This window comes from Cinclus cinclus, chromosome 31 (genome assembly GCF_963662255.1).
Source record: "Cinclus cinclus chromosome 31, bCinCin1.1, whole genome shotgun sequence".
Taxonomy (NCBI): Eukaryota; Metazoa; Chordata; class Aves; order Passeriformes; family Cinclidae; genus Cinclus; species Cinclus cinclus.
The window spans coordinates 442,798-459,057 of NC_085076.1; the positions used below are offsets into that span (position 1 = coordinate 442,798).

A 16,260-nucleotide genomic window follows, 5' to 3' on the forward strand; every position below is an offset into this window, starting at 1 on the left:
TCAAGGGGCTCCAGCTGCTCTGGAGGTGTTGCCTCCCTCTATACGAGATTGCTTATTGCCCATGTATACTCTGGGAAAGAGCATCCTCTGCAAGCTCAGTATTCCCACCCAAAATTGAGGTGTTTTAACTGAGCCTTTTTGATTCCCAAATGCGTGGTGCCTGCAGGAGTGCCAGAGCCTTGCTCCCCCTCCACCCTGCTTTGTGCAGTGCAAGCTTTCTCTCTCATCCCCCAAAATAAACAAGACGTTTTAAATATATATTTTTTTACTCCTCTTCTTCTTTTTATTTTTTTCCTCCCTTTTTCCACACCCCCAGAGCCTCTGTTGCTGGTGGCAGGGAGCCCAGACTCTGTAGGAACTCAGAAATGCTGCGAATCCAAGCCCTGGCTGCCCTCTCCATTTCGCAATCCTTTGCAAGGGGGGAGAGAGAAGGAATAAAATAGGAGGGGATTTTTTTTTTTTTTTATTAGAGATTTATAGACTTTCCCACCAGTAGGGACGAGGAGCTGGAGCCGAGCGGCCAATTTCCTACAGTAAGTTTCCAACAATGCTCGTCTCTGGCCTCTGCAGAACCCTCTGCAGCCTTGCCTATGGTGGGTTGGGTTGGTTAAATTTTTGTAAAGCCGTTGGAAATGCTGGTGGGGGGTTGGCAGGGTGAGGGGCTGCTGATGCCAGGGGTGGTGGTGTGGCTCAGTGGGCTGGCACCTCGGATGGGTTAGGTGATGCTAGGGGCCGGGAAAAATCAGCTCAGGTGGTGTTTTTGGGGTGTTAAAGCCTTTTTTCTACCTGTTTTTTTGTTGCATGTGAACCCTTTGGTTTTGGTGGTGCTGTGACAGCTGCTGGGGCACGTTGCCTGCTGTCCTCATCCCCTTCAGCCATTTGGCCTCTTGAGGTTTGTGGTCCATTTATTTTTAGGTAATTGCAGTGTCCGGACGCTGGAGAGGCTGGTACCCCGCAGCCGGACAAGGGAGGGGTTTGTTGGCCAGGGTATTTTAAGCAGTTGTTTTTTTACAGGCGAGAGCTTGTCCAGCTCCTTGCACTGGTGTGGAGGGGCCCAGCCAGTGCCACGGTGGCTCCTGTCCGCACAGATGCCAATTTACCCGTGCCTGGTGCTGGACATAGGGCAAGGTGCTAGGGTTCAGCTCCTGGCCTTTCTCTGCACCCTCATGCAGGATCTGACCCTCTGCCAGTGCTCCTGCTGGAGGAAAAAAATCCTCCCTTAAGCTGTGCCGGATGAGATCTGAGTGCTGGCAGCTCTGCTCCCAGTATCCAGTGATTAATGGGATTAAATTGGTGCCCCAAGTGAGGTTTTTTTATTTTGCATCTGGTTTTCTCAAGACTTTTTAAGCAGGGGGAGGCCAGGGCCATGTCGCACTGAGATCTGATTAGATAAGGGAGAGCTGCCTGTGAACAAAATTCCTACCGGATAATTATTTATACCTCCATGTGCGTCACTAATAAACATCTGGATCTGCTCCAAACATCTTCATTTGATTTGTTTTGTAGTCTCTCAACAGGGATGTTTCTCAGCTCCCCACCTCCTTCTTGTCGCGTGGCTTTTGAGGACTTGGCTGAAATGAGGGGTGGGTTTGAGCAGTTGCCCCACTGCTCATGGGACGAGCCCGTCCCCCAGCACCAGCCTTGTTTGTCAGTTTTTCCCTGGGCATTAGCACTCTTGGGGCTGGTTTAACAAATTCCCACTCCTGGATTCCTGTGATGGGGTGACAGTCACATTGCCCTTTCTCAGGATGAGAAAATTTGTGGTGTTGGTGGTTGCAGAAAAAAATATGAGTGGTCCAAACAAGCCAAAAAGCAACCCCAGATGTATTGCCTTCTATTTTAAACATCCTCGTTTGATTTGGGGGTGAACCAGACTCCTGACCTTTTGGAGCACGTGGGGCTGGCAGTCACGCCAAGCTCTCCCAGGCCAGGACTGACTTCTTGCTCTGTTTGTGTAGAGCCAAGAAATTACTATTAATAACTTTCCCTGAATGAGAGTTGAGTACCTGCTTCCCTGGGGCTCCTTGGAAGGCTCTGGCTCGGGCGGATAACATCAACAGTCATTATGAACGGGACTGAGAGCATCGGGCGGGCGCATCTGGGATGCAGATGGGAAGGGACTGATGTGGGAGGGGAGAGATGAAGGAAGCCTCTGGCTGGCTGTGAAGCGCCTTGGGCAGGGCTTGCAGGCGCCGCGAGCCATTTTTTGTGTGTTCCTCCGTCCTTTTTTCAGCTCTGGCCCCTCTTTGCACAAATGCGATGAGAAAACCATCCCGAGTCGCTGGAGCCAGCAGCTAATGCCAGCTCCATCCATGTTGGCTGTAATCTGTGTCTCACCTCTGATGGGCTGTCAGGAAAAAATTAAATAAATAAAAAAGTTTCAGTGCTACACCCAGACTTAATCTCTTTAAACTGTATTTCGCTAATCCTTCATTAGGATCTCATTGTGAGCTTGTTATCCCGTTAGGGCTGAGCTGTGCGTGGCGGCGCCCGCGGAGCCGGGTGGAAGGGGCTGTGTGGTCCCTGCCGAGGCCATGTGCTCCACCAGGATGTGCCAGCAGTGCCTGCGATGTGGGCTCAGCTCTGCAGGGATGGGTGTCGGTGCTCTGTCCTGCCGCTGCCGTGGGGTGGCTGCTGGGGAGCTGTTGGGTGCTGGCGGTACCAGGGTCTTTGGTGTGAGCTCTGGGGAAGTTGTTTCTGTTTACCTTCCCCTCCATTCCTTGGGAGTGTTGGAGCTGGGGAGGGACTGTGTCGTGTATAAAGTGCTGGTTTTGGTTTGTACCAAGGCTTGGTCAGTCTTTGCTGTGTTTCTGGCAGTACCTGCAGCGCCGAGGCCAAGCACCAAGGGCAGGGTTTTAGCTGGGGTTGTTGTCCAGGAAGCTGGTGGGAGGTGATCCAAGGGTCTCGGCCAGGAGCAGGGCAGACTTGGTGTGCACTGATCGCCCTCCCTGCTGCCACACCAGCGTTAGAAAAGGGCATCAGCTGGACCTGGAATGCTCAGGCAGATTCCTTCCTTTAGTGAGAGGTGCTCTCCTGCTAGGAGGCTGTGCTGGTGCCCCGTTTGGTGCTGTCCCAGGGGGCACAGCCATGCCCACACTCTGCAGCACCCAGTCTTGGCACCCTCCCCTCCACAAAGGCACCTTCTTGGAGTGACTGGCACTGGCAACAGCTCTGCAGCACCCAGAGGGCTGGGATAGCTGCAAGCCATATTTCTGGAAGTTCTTGGAGGGGGAGAGTGGCCCCGCGCAAGGCTGTAGCTGGAGAAGTGGGAAGTGCACCCCGCTGGATAATGGAGCTGGGCTGAGCCTTGCAGGCTGCGATCGGCGAGAGCAGAAGATGGTCTGCAGAGCCGGTGCAGAAAGCAAAACAAAACCCACACACCCACACATTCCCACATGCGCAGGCACACATGGCAGTGAGCAGGCAGGGAGGGGGTCTGCCAGCAGCCAGAGTCGAGACTCAAGTTAATTTGGTGGAAAATGAAAACCATTGCAGCAAGCAAGAAGGTTCCTGGCTTTTCTTTTTCCTTCCTCAAAGAAAACATTAGGTGGGATTTTTACCTTCCCCGGGTTTTGTGTTGCGCAGAAATGTGGCTCTGAAAAGGAGCCTAGTGGTTAAAAGAGCCTGTCTTGTGCTTTCCTGCCCAGCTTCCTCCCTGCCGGAAGGTCTCGTGGGCACATGTGTCACCATGTCCTTGTCCACTTCTGCATCGGGTCAGGGGAGGGAGGTGGCTCCTGTGACATTGCTCAGCAAGTGACAATAAACTCAGCTCTAAGCCTGCACATGGCTTTGCCTGAGAGGCTTGGCTGGCGTTTAAACTAATGCGTGTTTATTTGTGTCCAGGTTGGGGAGCGTCTCTGCAGGTCGTGTTTATGGGCAGTGCTGGAGCACAAGGGTGCAGTGAGGGGCTTGTGGCATCATTCACCTTTGGGAGATGGGGCTCTGCAGAGAAACCAAGCAGCTCAGATTCCAGGTGTAGGACTGACAAACTCTGGTTTTTGCTGTGGCCAGGGTGGTGCTGTACTGACCCTCGACCTGTGCCAGGGCAGTGGGGGTCCCGCTCCCTCTGTGGGGCTTCCCCTCTGCAACGGAGCTCTTTGGAATTGTGAAGTACTGTGAGATGAGATTTATGCTGGCTCTCATCTTTCCAGTAAATGAGGATAGTGAAGTCCAGGAGGATGGGATCCCTGGGACTTGCTCTCCTTCCCAGGGTTTTGCAGCCCTATGGGGTGTTCCCGTCGGGGGTTGGCTGCGGCCGTGCTGCCCCACTCCCCATGGCTGGGAAGGTAGAGCTTTTCCAAATGCCTCTCTCCCCTTTTCCTGTGCCTATAATTAGCCCTGGCTCCCCGCCACCATATACTGTACGATCCTGGAAAGAGGTCATGGCTTTGCTGAAATTCTTGGGAACAGAGCTGCCTTTGCAGCTGGGAAAGCAGCGCAATTTCCAAGCAGATAAGAAATAGGGCAAATGCAACTCTGTTCCTTGCTGTAATTTATGGGCTCTGGGGATGGCATCCAACGGCCTCCTTCCTCCTCTGGCTCTCCACATGCTTGGGAGAGTCTGGATTGGTGATGAGGTTCCAACTGGTTCCCAGCCCTGGTGTGGTTTCTGGTGGTGGTGGGTGAGGAGGTTCCTGTCTTCTCCTGGATTGCTGGGTCTGGTTTTCCCCTTCTGCTTGCCCAGGTCTTTCCCAAGGCTGGAGAAGGAAACAAACCCATTTCTGGGTGTGCGTGGTCCTTTTTGCTGCTAAAACTTCTCGTTTTTATGAAGTTTCCAGAATGGATCTTCTTTTGCAGTAGGGAAAGGATCATCTTGATGACTTTAAAAGGTCTTTTCCAACTGAAATGATTCTGTAATTCTGTGATTACGTGATCTCTGGACAGGTGAGGAATAGGACTTGGCTTTTCTTCCAAGGAGGGCAAAGCCCACAGAAGCAGAAGGGTCTGCAGGGGCTGGGGAAGGTTTTCCCACCTCCAAACCCTCCTGTGCAAACTGGTGAAAAACTCAAAGTGAAAAGAGTATTTTGAAAAGAGAAAACTTCCCTCTTCAGAAAAGAGATACAGAAACAAAGCAAAATCCCCTGTTCAGAGGTTTCCCGAAGTTTTGCTATTGTTTCTCTGTCCCTGGACAGTCATTCTGAGAAAAAAACAGGATAAATCCACCCAAAAGGACAGGATTGGAGAGCAAGGACTTGAGTTTCCATTCCAGCCAGGACTCCACATGTGCTGTATCCCCCTGGCAGCATCCTGCTGCTGAGCTGATCGTCCCTTTCCAAAGGAGAGATTAGCTAAAAAAATCATGAGATTATAAAGCAAAACACTTTCCATTTGTTGTAATTGGCTTCTGGGCTGGTGAGCTACTTCCCCTTCCCTTTCCCTTTCCCTTTCCCCTTCCCTTTCCCCTTCCCCTTCCCCTTCCCTTTCTCTTTCCCCTTCCCTTTCCCCTTCCCTTTCCCCTTCCCTTTCCCCTTCCCCTTCCCCTTCCCCTTCCCCTTCCCCTTCCCCTTCCCCTTCCCCTTCCCCTTCCCCTTCCCCTTCCCCTTCCCCTTCCCCTTCCCCTTCCCCTTCCCCTTCCCCTTCCCCTCTGAATTTTGCTTTAGTGACTGAAAGGTTTTGAGGAGAAGAAGCACTGAAGATGCTGAGGTCCATGGACTACTGCTGTGTCCCCTTTGACAGCACTACGAGTTTTTCTGGTGATTCAAAGACTTGATAAACTCCCTTTTTTTGGGCATTTGTTGTTGCCAGTGTGTTCAAATGGAGAGTACTGTTTGGGATTTGGAACATTTCCAAGGGTCACTGCTGTGGTTCTATTAGAGGGAGGTGATGCTTGTAACACCCATGAAGGTTTTGTTGCCCCACGAGGGACTGAGTTGTTTGGGGAGCACAGGAGAGTCTCCTGTGGATCATGCTGTTTGGTTGACTGATTAACCAAATTATGCAGAAATCTTATTTTTTCTCTGTAGGTGCCTATAAACCCCCTTCTGCTCCCCCCTTGCAATGGTGTATGTGGGGGGTGGTGTAGGAGTTGCTGACGATGTCATCGAATGTGCAAGTGTTTCTCTGCACTTCACTGGGGAGAAATATTTTAATCTTTTTTTGTTGTTGTTTTTTAGTTGTATTTTTTTTAAATAGTGGATCTGAAATTTGGGGAGTAGGTGCCCTCCACACAGAGATTTGCCAAGGATGCAAAGGGAGCTGAGGCTTGAAATGGGAGATTTGGGTAACCCCAAGGATGATCTTGTCTCTGGCCTTGGGGTTTTCCCCATCTGGGTTTTCAGAGGCAGCTGGGTGGCAAAGCCTTGCTCCATCAGGATGTGACACCTACTTTTTGCCTTTGCAGCCAGTGAAGAGCCATGCTCAGCCATGGGACTCCGAGTTTGTGTCAGGGGTCAGGGTTTGCACACTGGCTGTGGGGTGAACACCCTTTTTGCTTCCCAAGGCTGAGCAGCCCTGGCTCTAGCTCAGGTCGTGTCTGTGCCAGGTGATTTTCCAGCCGCTTGCAGGAGTTTGTCTGATGGTGCTGCTGTCGATGGTTGGCACTGCAGGGCTGGGTGCTGGAGTGGTGCCAGGAGGGGTTGTTGAAGGGTGCTGGAGGCAGCAGCCCTGGCTATGGCTGGCTCCACTCCAGACACACTGGAGGGGCTGTAGCACAACCCAGAATTAAGTGGGAGACTCCCAGGTGCTGGTATTTGACCATGGAGCCTCTGTCTACCTCACAAGGAGTTCTCTTTTCTCGTTTGTGAGTTGTCCTTACAAACCAGTTTAAAAAAAGCTCTTGGCTTCCAGCAAGGGTGGCAGGGCTAGGCCAGGATCTGTCCCTGTTCCCTGGAGTGGGGGCCAAGAGCAAGGGGCAGGTGGAGGCTTGCCTGGTCCCCCTACCTCACATATGCCTACCTCCTCCTTCTTCCTTTGCAGTGGTGTTGGGAGGGACTTCGGGGGATCATCTGGCAGCCCACGCTGGGAAAGCCCTCTGCCAGCCCAGCATGCCACCCAGTTGCAGCTGAGAAGTGTCTTAGGACCTGCTACCATCTGTCAGAACGGGGAGATGGATGGACTGGAAGTTTTGGACACGGGTGATGATGTTTGGTTTCCATGGGGAGAGGCCAGGCCAGTGACTGGTGGCAGCCCGAGCCACCTGCTGAGGCTGAAGCAATGAAGAAGGTCCCCATGGTTGGCAGTTCCTGACTCAGGTGATGGCAGAGCAAGGCCGTGAAGGGCCGGGACTTTTCTCTTAGAGATGGTGATTGTCTCTCCCACCTGGCTCGGCAGTCGCTGCTTGGCCACACCTCACCCTGTGTCCCTGGAGTTTGGACCTGTCTGGCAGAGCCAGAGCTGGGGCTGGGGCTGAGCTGGCCTCAACGCCATCTGGGGTGGAGACAGCCAGAGCAGCTAGGTTCCCAGGCTCTGGGAGGGAGAGGTGCTGTGTCTGCCTGGGCCAACTTCCATGAGGTCCTTGGAGACCTGCCCAATGCAGGATCCTTCCCAAAGTGAGAGGTGAGAGGAGCTGGCACCCACTTGCCAGGGCTCCGTGTGCTTTGCCCATGCTGGGCATAGGCACGGCAGCTCCTGGTGCCTTCCATGAGCTGCTCACATGGATGGATCCATGTCAGTGCTGCAAACACATGAACCATGGTGGTGGCCAGGCTGGTGCTGATGTACGTACAATTGTGCTGGGATGAGATTATGGGTAGAATCCCATCTGACATTATCCACCTGCTCCTTGTGCCCATCATCCCTGCCAGGGCCTCCCACACCTGCTGCCCTCTGGGGACAGTGGCAGCTCTCTATGTGTGTGTTGAAGAGCCACGCTCTGTGTTGATTTTCCTCCAGCTCTAAGTGTGTATCCCATGGGCAGTTGTGTTAGTCAGTGGCCACAGAGTGTCAGGGATGAATTGCTGGTGTTTGTCAGCATGTGCACAGGTGGGATTTCCATTCCCCCATGCCTCGTGTGGGGTTTGTGTGGATGGCTGGATGCAAGGATGGCTGCAGAGCAGTGGCAGAGGATCCATCCCCCCATCTGGTAGAAGGGAGAGTGTGGCCTGGGAGAGACAGGTGGGAATTAGATCCATGGCCTCTGGGGAGAGGCAGCAGCAGACAAAACAGGTTGTTGGGGCATCAGGAAGGCTTGCAGGGAGTCTAGGGGGCAAAACGGTGGTGCCATCTCTGATTTACCTCTGCCTTGGAAATGCCAGCTGGAGCTGCAGATCTGGAGCAGCTGCCATTGCTGCTGTGAAGTCTCCTGCAACCCTGGAGCAGCACTTTCACATGGTGCCCCAGAGAGCATGGGGGGTATGAGCAGGGTGGTGGCACCCGCAGCCCCTCTCGGCACCTCTAAGATGGGTTTGGGTTGCACGTGCACTGTCCCAGGCTGCCATGAAGTTGGATAAAATTAGTTCAGGAAAGTGAGCAGTGGCTGCTCCAGTTGGATGTGGCAGTGGCCCATTGTACCTGAACCTAGAAATGGACCCAGACCTGATACCCAGCACAGAGCTACTTGCTGTTTCCATCGAGGAAGGTGCCAGTGCCCTCAGCCCCCAGGGCTGGTGCCAGCAGGTGGCAATGTGGCCTGAAGTATTGTCACTGTCACCGGGCTGAGGGCAAGCACTGGGTGCTTGGGGTATGGGAAACCCACATCTTGGTATCCCTGTGCTCTCATGAGAGCTCCCATGATGTCCTTGGGGGGTTCTGGGGTCAGTTTTGAGGTCTTCCTTGTGCTACTGTGTCGGCAGGCTAGGACAAGGAAGGAGGTGAATGGCTTGCTCAGGGGGAGGAAATTGGGATTGAGTGTCCAGCTCTGTGGTTTGCTTCCCCTCTCTGTACCTCAGTTTCCCTGCACTGGGAGGTACAGGTGGTCCTGCTGACCAGTATTTGCCCAGTGGACTGGGATTGCACTGTCCCGCAGCAGTGTCAGCCCCTGGACAGGCTCTTGGAGTGGGTTCATGCCAGCTGGAGCCTGCCCAGGTGTGGGTACCTGCATGCCCAGGGGTATTTCTGCTCCCACCAGATGTGCCAGCTCCAAGGAGATGGGTGGCCCAGCTGTGCGGAGAAGGCAGAAGCAAGATGGGTGCTGTGAGCTGGAGGAAACCCCTGTCTGCTTCTGGTCTTATGCTTCCCCTGGTGCCCCCAGCAGCCCTTGGTCACTGGTGTGGTGGTGCGTGGCTTTGCTCTGACAGCCATGCCTGTCCCCAGCCCTCCTGCGCCTCCAGCCGCCCCCACGTCCATACAGCTGGAGGTTTCAGTTCTGCATCTCCGCTGCCCAAGGGGAACTCAGCCAGCGAGAGTGAAACTCTGGTGGCTCCAACGGTTGCACTTGTGCCCCCCCCTGAACTCCCCCTCATGTCCCCTAGGTCCTGGCAGGGCCAGCAGCTGCTGTTGCAACACTTGCAGTGACAGCTGTGACACTTGGCTGCTCTGACCTTCCCTGGAGCGTGGCTCAGCGAGCATGGAGAGTGGCTTCCAGCTCCCCTGCCCAAATCCAGGGGCTGGATTTGGTCCCATGCTGGGACCCTTGTGAGGCAACACCTCTGCAAGGTGACCTGGTGGAGCAGGACCCCACAATTCCTACCCTGCCTTGATCTGGGGTACCTTCACCCTATCCCTGTGTGGGATTTGGAGGAGCTCCAGTGGTGGTGGTCACACGCTGCATGTTGCCCATTACATGTGCCCTTGGCACAGCTGGCTTGTGCCATCATTCTTGGTCATTGCTCACTGCTGCACTGTCATGCTGAGCAGCTGAGCCTCCTGTGCCACTGGAGGTGGATTTCCTCCTCCTGGCCCCCACCTGTCCCCCTTTCCACAGCCCCTGGTGCTGTGCTGCTGTGCTCTGGCACCACTGGATGGTTGGGAGCTGGGGTTCCTCACTGTGTTTAACTGCCAGCCTGTCCTGCCTGATGCTCCTGCTTGCAGTGAGATCTCTTCCAGTTTGTTCCTTCCCACCTCTTGGTGTCAAGCCAGAGGAAACCCAACTGGAAAAGACTCAACAGGTCTAATTAAACCCTGGGGATATTCCAAGTGGCTTGCGCAAACTGAAGGCTGGGCCATGGCTGAGATGCTTTAGTTTTGTGGAAACTGAGAAATTGAGAAAATTGGAGAAAAAAATTGAGGAAATTGAGAAAAATGGAGAAAAACAGAGAAAAATGGAAAAAAAAATGGGAAAGTTTTTTTTTCTCTTTTTATTTTTTTTAAATTTATTTTGTCTGCACCTTGCTGTTGTTAGGACTCCGTGGATGGCACAGCTCCGGGAAACGGGGTCTGGAGTCTCCCTGGTTTGGGGCAGGAGTCCATGAGCACCTGGCAGAGGAGCGGCACGCTGTGTTGGGAGCCTGAAGTGGGGAAATTTGGGTTTGGCATCCAAATGTTTGCAGCCCAGAGCCCGTTGCTAAAGGAAACGTGAAAAAAGAGGAAGGAGAGATTGCGGTCACGGCTCTTCCCCTCCGCAATCTGCGCCTCCCTCTTGGCCCCTGCAGCTCCAAAGCTGGTTATTCTGCCCATCCATCTCTCCTTGACTTTCCAGTTGTATGCTTGGAAGTCCCCATGACAGTGGCCATAGGTTATTTATTTGGGGGTATTACATGTATATATAATATAGGCAGGGCTTGTAGGTATTTGGAGTTTACAGCCATATAGAAATAGATATATATTTGGTGGGTTACATATATGGGAATATGTGTCTTTTGAGAGGGCTATGTGTATGGGAATATATATATATTTTGGGGAGTTATATATGTGGGAATATATATCTGTTTGAGGGTGTAAGCAAAGACCAACTATGGCACAGGGGCTGCTGAGCATCAGCTGAGCAGATATCCAGGGAAGTCACCAAAAGCCATTCCTGCACATCCTCCAGGTTCCTTACAGGCAGGTTGGAGCAGCTCCCTGCTGCCTTTGCATGGCAGGGTGTGCCAGCCTAACTGCATCAGTTAAAAATTGGGGTTCCCCTCGTTCTCCTGCCCTCAGGAATTTTGGTTTGTTACATGGTGAAACCAAAGCTTTGGTTTTCAAATAGGAAAATGTTAGCAACTGCTCAGTATTTCTGCCCCAAAGCTGGACAAAAAGACTCTCTTGTCTTTACCCCTTTCTCTCCCCTTCTTTTTTCACTCAGGAAGGGAAATTCACTTGCCTTTGCCACCTCCATCCCTTCCCTGTGTGTGTTTTTTTCCCCCATCAGCTTACAAAATAACAGAACATGTTGAAAACATGCTACTTTTCCCCTCCCCTAGGCAGCATTTCTCTGTTTATAACAAGAAGGCTTTGAAGACACATGGGTGGTGGGGTGAGAGCTAGGAACTGCCCAGGAGCCCTGGGGGCAGCCACTGGCCTGACCCAGCCCCATCCCCTCCCCAGGGCTGCTCTCTCTGTGCAGGTCAAATGGTCGGTCACCTTTTGAAATACTCCAGAGCTTCTGGGAGCAGTGCCAGGATCCTCGCTTGGCAGGGCAAAGGACGTGCATGGACAGACAAGGGAGCTGGCAGTGCCAGTGAGTCAGGGCTTTGCTCCTTTGTACCAGCTCAAAATGTTGCAAAATGGGGACTTGGGGATTCACTGGGATTTGCTGGTGCTGGATGTACCACCAGGTCCAAGGGACAGAGGCTTCTGCAGCTCAGGTGGGGCATGAAGCAGCCCTGGAGCTGTTGGGCTGGAGAGGGTTGGGGCCTCAGGACTGTCACCCCATGTGTGCTGTTCATCCCTGTCTTGGATGACACTCAGCTGCAACCCTGCAACGCCAGAACTGCCTGCAGGCTGAACACCCTAAGACCAATCCTGCTGTCCCTAGAGTTCCCCATCTTGGCCCAACAAGGGGCAGCTCATCTTCCAGTCTGGGTCAGCAAAGGCACTGCTGTTAGTTGTCACCATCTGGGGACTGTGGCACGGCCAAGGACTGCATGGGGTCAGGTGTTGTCCAGAAGTTTTTTTCCCTGATGGCCTGGTGGGCTGTGGGAGCCAGGGATGTGGCTGCTGCCAGCCACCAGCCATGGGCAGTTCTGTCAGTGTGAGAGCCTGTGAGTGGTGACTGTGTGGCTGTACCAGCTGTCCCATGGCACCATGGGCATCCTGGAGCCTGTGGAAATGGGCATTCCTAGCTTGTCCAGTGACATCTCCCACTGAGAGGAAGCAACTCTGTGTACAGACATATGAGGACTTGCCTGGCCACATGTCCCTCATTGCATCCTAGTGGGCTGTAGAGCTGACCCCAAGTCCCCCAAAGCAGAGCCAGCCTGGGCACAGACCTTGGCCACATCCTCTACTCAGCCTGGCCTGTGGTCCCCTGTCCCCATGTGGCTCTGCCACCAGCCCTGCAAGGCACGGCAGTGCTGAGACCAGTGAGGGCTGCAAGGACACCGAGAGGACGTTCAGGAACCCATTGAGAGACCCTTTGTATTAAACACCACGTCCCTCATCCTGGTGGGGACCGTGACACTTGCAAGGTGGTGCTTCTTCTATGGGTGTTCCTGTCTGCAAGTGGTCAGTCATTCTGTAGGACACTCTGTTTTATTCAGGGAAATAAAGGAGTGGTCCTGGGGTGATGACAGGTTGGTCTGGGCATAATGGGTGCAAGTGTGCCAGTAGCTGGAGCTACCCATCCTTGTCCCCACTGCTGTTGTGGAAGACAGACTCATCTGTCTGTCCTGATGAGGGAATCCCTGTGACTGGTCTGTTCACAGAACCCCAGCTCAAGTGCCGTGAGGTTTGAGGCTGGAAAGCCACTTGCACCTCAGCTGTTTAGGGGTGTCCCCACTGCTTGGCTCCTCGGGAGTGAGAGGAAGGTGCAGCCCTGGACAGAGCCACATGCTCCTCGCTCTTTGTTCAGGCTGAATTTTGTAATGTCAGGAAATGAGCTGGCTGTGGGAGGGGAGGCAGCTGGGGGAGGAAGGCTGGTTTTGTGGTTGGAGCGGAGGATGAGGACGCCGGAAAGCTGAGCACAATTCCTCGCTCTGTTGCAGGTGCTGGGGGTGAGGCTGCTGCTTGGGAGCTCGTGGTGCTGGTCTCTGTGCCTCAGTTTCCCTTCTGTTCAGCACCATTCCTCTCATGAGAGTGTGCTGTGGGGATGGGCTCTGAAAAAGTGCCGGATGCTTGTGACCACCAGTAGATGACCAGCACAAGGCCAGCTGAAGCCACTGGGCTTTGCCCCATGAGTCTCCTCCCATCTCCTAGTGGTGAGTGGGATGAGTTTAGGAGCTGTGTTTCCTTCTGGGCCATGGCAGTTTCTCCTTGGGCCAAGCACATGTGCTGTGTACATTCCCTGGGAGAGTATCCGAGCAAGCGGATCAGTGCTTTTTCTTGTGGGGTGTGCTTGAGAATCTTCCCAGAAAAAACAAAGTTCACCTAAACTTTGAGCAACTCTCTGCTGGCCACGCTGTCTGCCTGGGCCACATCCCTTGTTAATGTTAACTTTTGGTTTATGGTTTGTTTCATTCCTGAACTCTCTTTAATTTCTTTCCCTCTGGTCTCATTGGGATGCTTTCCACATTGCGGAGCCCCAGGGCTCCTGGTTCCCTGGATCCCTGCAGGTGCCTGGTCAGGTCCCATCCAGCCTGCATGACCCTTGCAGTGATGCTAAGGATCAGGGCAGTGCAGGGGGGGACCCTACAGCCCCTGTCCCATCATCCAGGTCTGCAGGGGATACTGGACACCCCTCACTGTTCCCTCCATTTGGCTGTGCTTGGATGGGACATGTGGGGAATCCTGTCCTTGCCTCTGTCCCCTCAGACTGACAGCTGCTTGCTTTTTCTTTGCAGTTGGATTGAGGAGCGGTGGCTGCAGCTCATCCCTGGCAGGAGCTGAAGATGCAGGAGGCTGCATAGCAGGTATGAAGGAAATCCCAAACTCTGGGTTCCTGCTTTCCCTGTGGGTTTGCCAGGCCACATGCATCTCCCCTGCTGCAGGCTGGGAGCAAGGAGAGGGTCCCACAGAGGATGCAGCTCAAGGGTCTCAGGCTCCCACAATGGTGCTGACTAGACCCTGCAGCCTTGTTCCAGTGACAGGAGAAGCAGTGAGGTCTGGTGCTGGAAGGGCATAGGAAGCACCCTGCTTCACTTTGCACTCTCTGCATGCAGGGCTCCTGGTGTGTGGGATGGGGCAGAAGAGCCTCTAGAGCAGGGCAGGGTCAGGCACCCAATGATTGCCACTGCTGTTGTCCAGTGCCCATCTTCCCCTTCACTTCCCCATTTGGCACAGCTCTGACGGTTCTCAGCCGTAGCCACAGCACTGATTTGGGGCTCTCTGGGTGTTTTGCAACACAGCCCCATCTATCAGTGCAAAGGAAGGTTTTCTTGCCCTGTTTTCTCCCGGTGTAGACAAGACTTCTGGCCAAACCTGCTATTTTGTCCCTTGCATTCCTCTGAAATAAGGCACTGCTGGGAGAGGGCCTCATGTCCAAGTTTTCTTCCTTTTCAACCTTCTTGGCCTGTTTATTGCTTTTACTGTAAATGTTTGTGTCTCCTGTGTCTGCAGTGAGGTTTTGGTACAGACACCACCGTGGGCTGGTTTATGAGGGCTCTATGGTTTCATGTAATGCATCTTCTGTACCTGAGAGTGAAATCAATAAAAGGAAAGATTTTTAAAAATAATATGCCCCCAGCTCCTGAACGGAGGGGGCTCTGTCACGGCTGCTTAGCGAGCAGTTTTGTGGGGTTGTGATGGCTTTTAGTGCTGGAGAGGGGGCAGGTAATTTATTTGGAGGCCTGGTGGTGGGAGATGGGGGCAGCATTACTGCATCCTCTGCAAGGTCAACATCAAGGACTTCTCCTGATAGAAACCAAGAGCAGCTCCCCAGGCTGGGTCAGGGGAGTGTGACAGAAGGGCTCTGCTGTGTCTCAGTGGTGCTTGGTGTGTGCCAATGGCTCACTGGGTCATGATGTACCAGAGGACAGGAGGCTTGGAGGGCTCGGCTGGGTCTGTCCAGCTGTGGCTGAACTGAGCGCTCCAGGAATATTCTGGGGGCTGGTGTGGGACCAGCTCTGATCCACTTGCCCAGGGCACAAATGAATACTAGCTGAGGGGCATGTGTTTCTGTGTGGTGAATGATTACTTGGAGTGCTGGGGCGAAGTGTCTGTCTGCTGTGGTGTGTGTGTGGAGGGCAGGACCCTCTTTGGCTCCCAAACACTGCAGTCCTGATGGACCATGCACATTCCGTCTCCCAGCCCGGATGTTGGTGGGTGGTGGCAGGATCTCTTGGTAACTGCATTCTCCCCCACATCACTGCTTGCTGCTGGAGACATGAGCTCCGCCAGCTCCGTCCTGACCAGTGACAACAGCTCCTTGTTTTCTAATTTTGCACAAATTCTTGGTTTTTGGGTTGGCAGTGTCCTCCTGCAAAGCCCTTGTACTGCCACTGGTGCCAGCACAGAGTTTTGAGTGGGGAGGAACAGTTCAGTGATTTCTGCAACTGCTCCCTCCAAGGAGCAGCTCAGCAAGTGGTGTGCTTGGGGAGGAAGATTTTGAAAAGCATCTCTGGGGACTGCTTTAAGACTTGTCCCCTTCACTCTGCAAGTGACAGGAGCTGAGCAATTAGAGGAGCACTATCGACCCAGCCTCAGAAGTGTGTGACGGCCGGCACCGGGCAATTTAATCCCAGTGAAGCCATGTCCTCACGTCCTGGACGTGCAGCATCGCTACCTGCGATCAATAGGCATTTTGTCTGAGGCCAGGCCCATTTGAGGCAAACCAGGCAAACCTTCTTCTGTGACAGAAGACTCTTCTAGGGCCTGTGACCTTAATTGAATCGACTCTTTCATGTCCTGAAGACGGTCGCATAGTCTTGCTGCAGCCATGCTCGGTAAATCACGTGTCTGTTCCTGCATGCACCTGCTTCTCTCCTGGTGAGATTTTGCAGTCTGAGGCTCATTTCCAGCTGCTTGGGAAGAGCCCTTGGGTCACCAGGTCTGTTCCTCTGCTGTGAGGCCTTGCCTGTGTTCCCTTGAAGGTTCATTGGCAAGTGGAATTTGCAACTTCCAGGCCCCTACTGTGCTCGAGGTGTGAGTGTATCATCTCACCTGGCACCTGGCTCCTTGCATCTGGCAAGATCCTCCTGATCTCCTGGGAGAGCTTGCAAAATTTTGCTAGTGGGTGCACTGAAACCAAATCCCCACTCTTGACCCTTCTGGATATGGAATACTGAATTTGGTAAAGCAGCGGGTTCCTGCTGTGTTTGCCGCAGCTGAAATGTGCCAGAGCTTCTGGAGGTCACCTTTCCAGTCCCCGTGGAGCCGGGTGGCCTTCTCTGGTCATGGCTCTGCCCTGCACTTTGGGTTCTGAGCTCA

At 53.5% G+C, this 16,260-nt stretch overlaps 1 protein-coding gene across 3 annotated transcripts in view; it reads left to right on the forward strand.

Moving 5' to 3' along the window:
- Positions 1-16,260, forward strand: part of MEF2D (myocyte enhancer factor 2D) — a 74,296-nt gene that overhangs the window by 10,931 nt on the left and 47,105 nt on the right. For all 3 annotated transcript variants that reach the window (XM_062511270.1, XM_062511271.1, XM_062511272.1), the window contains exon 2: positions 13,737-13,805. The gene's annotated coding sequence lies outside the window, so the exon portion shown is untranslated. The remainder of the gene's footprint in view (positions 1-13,736; positions 13,806-16,260) is intronic.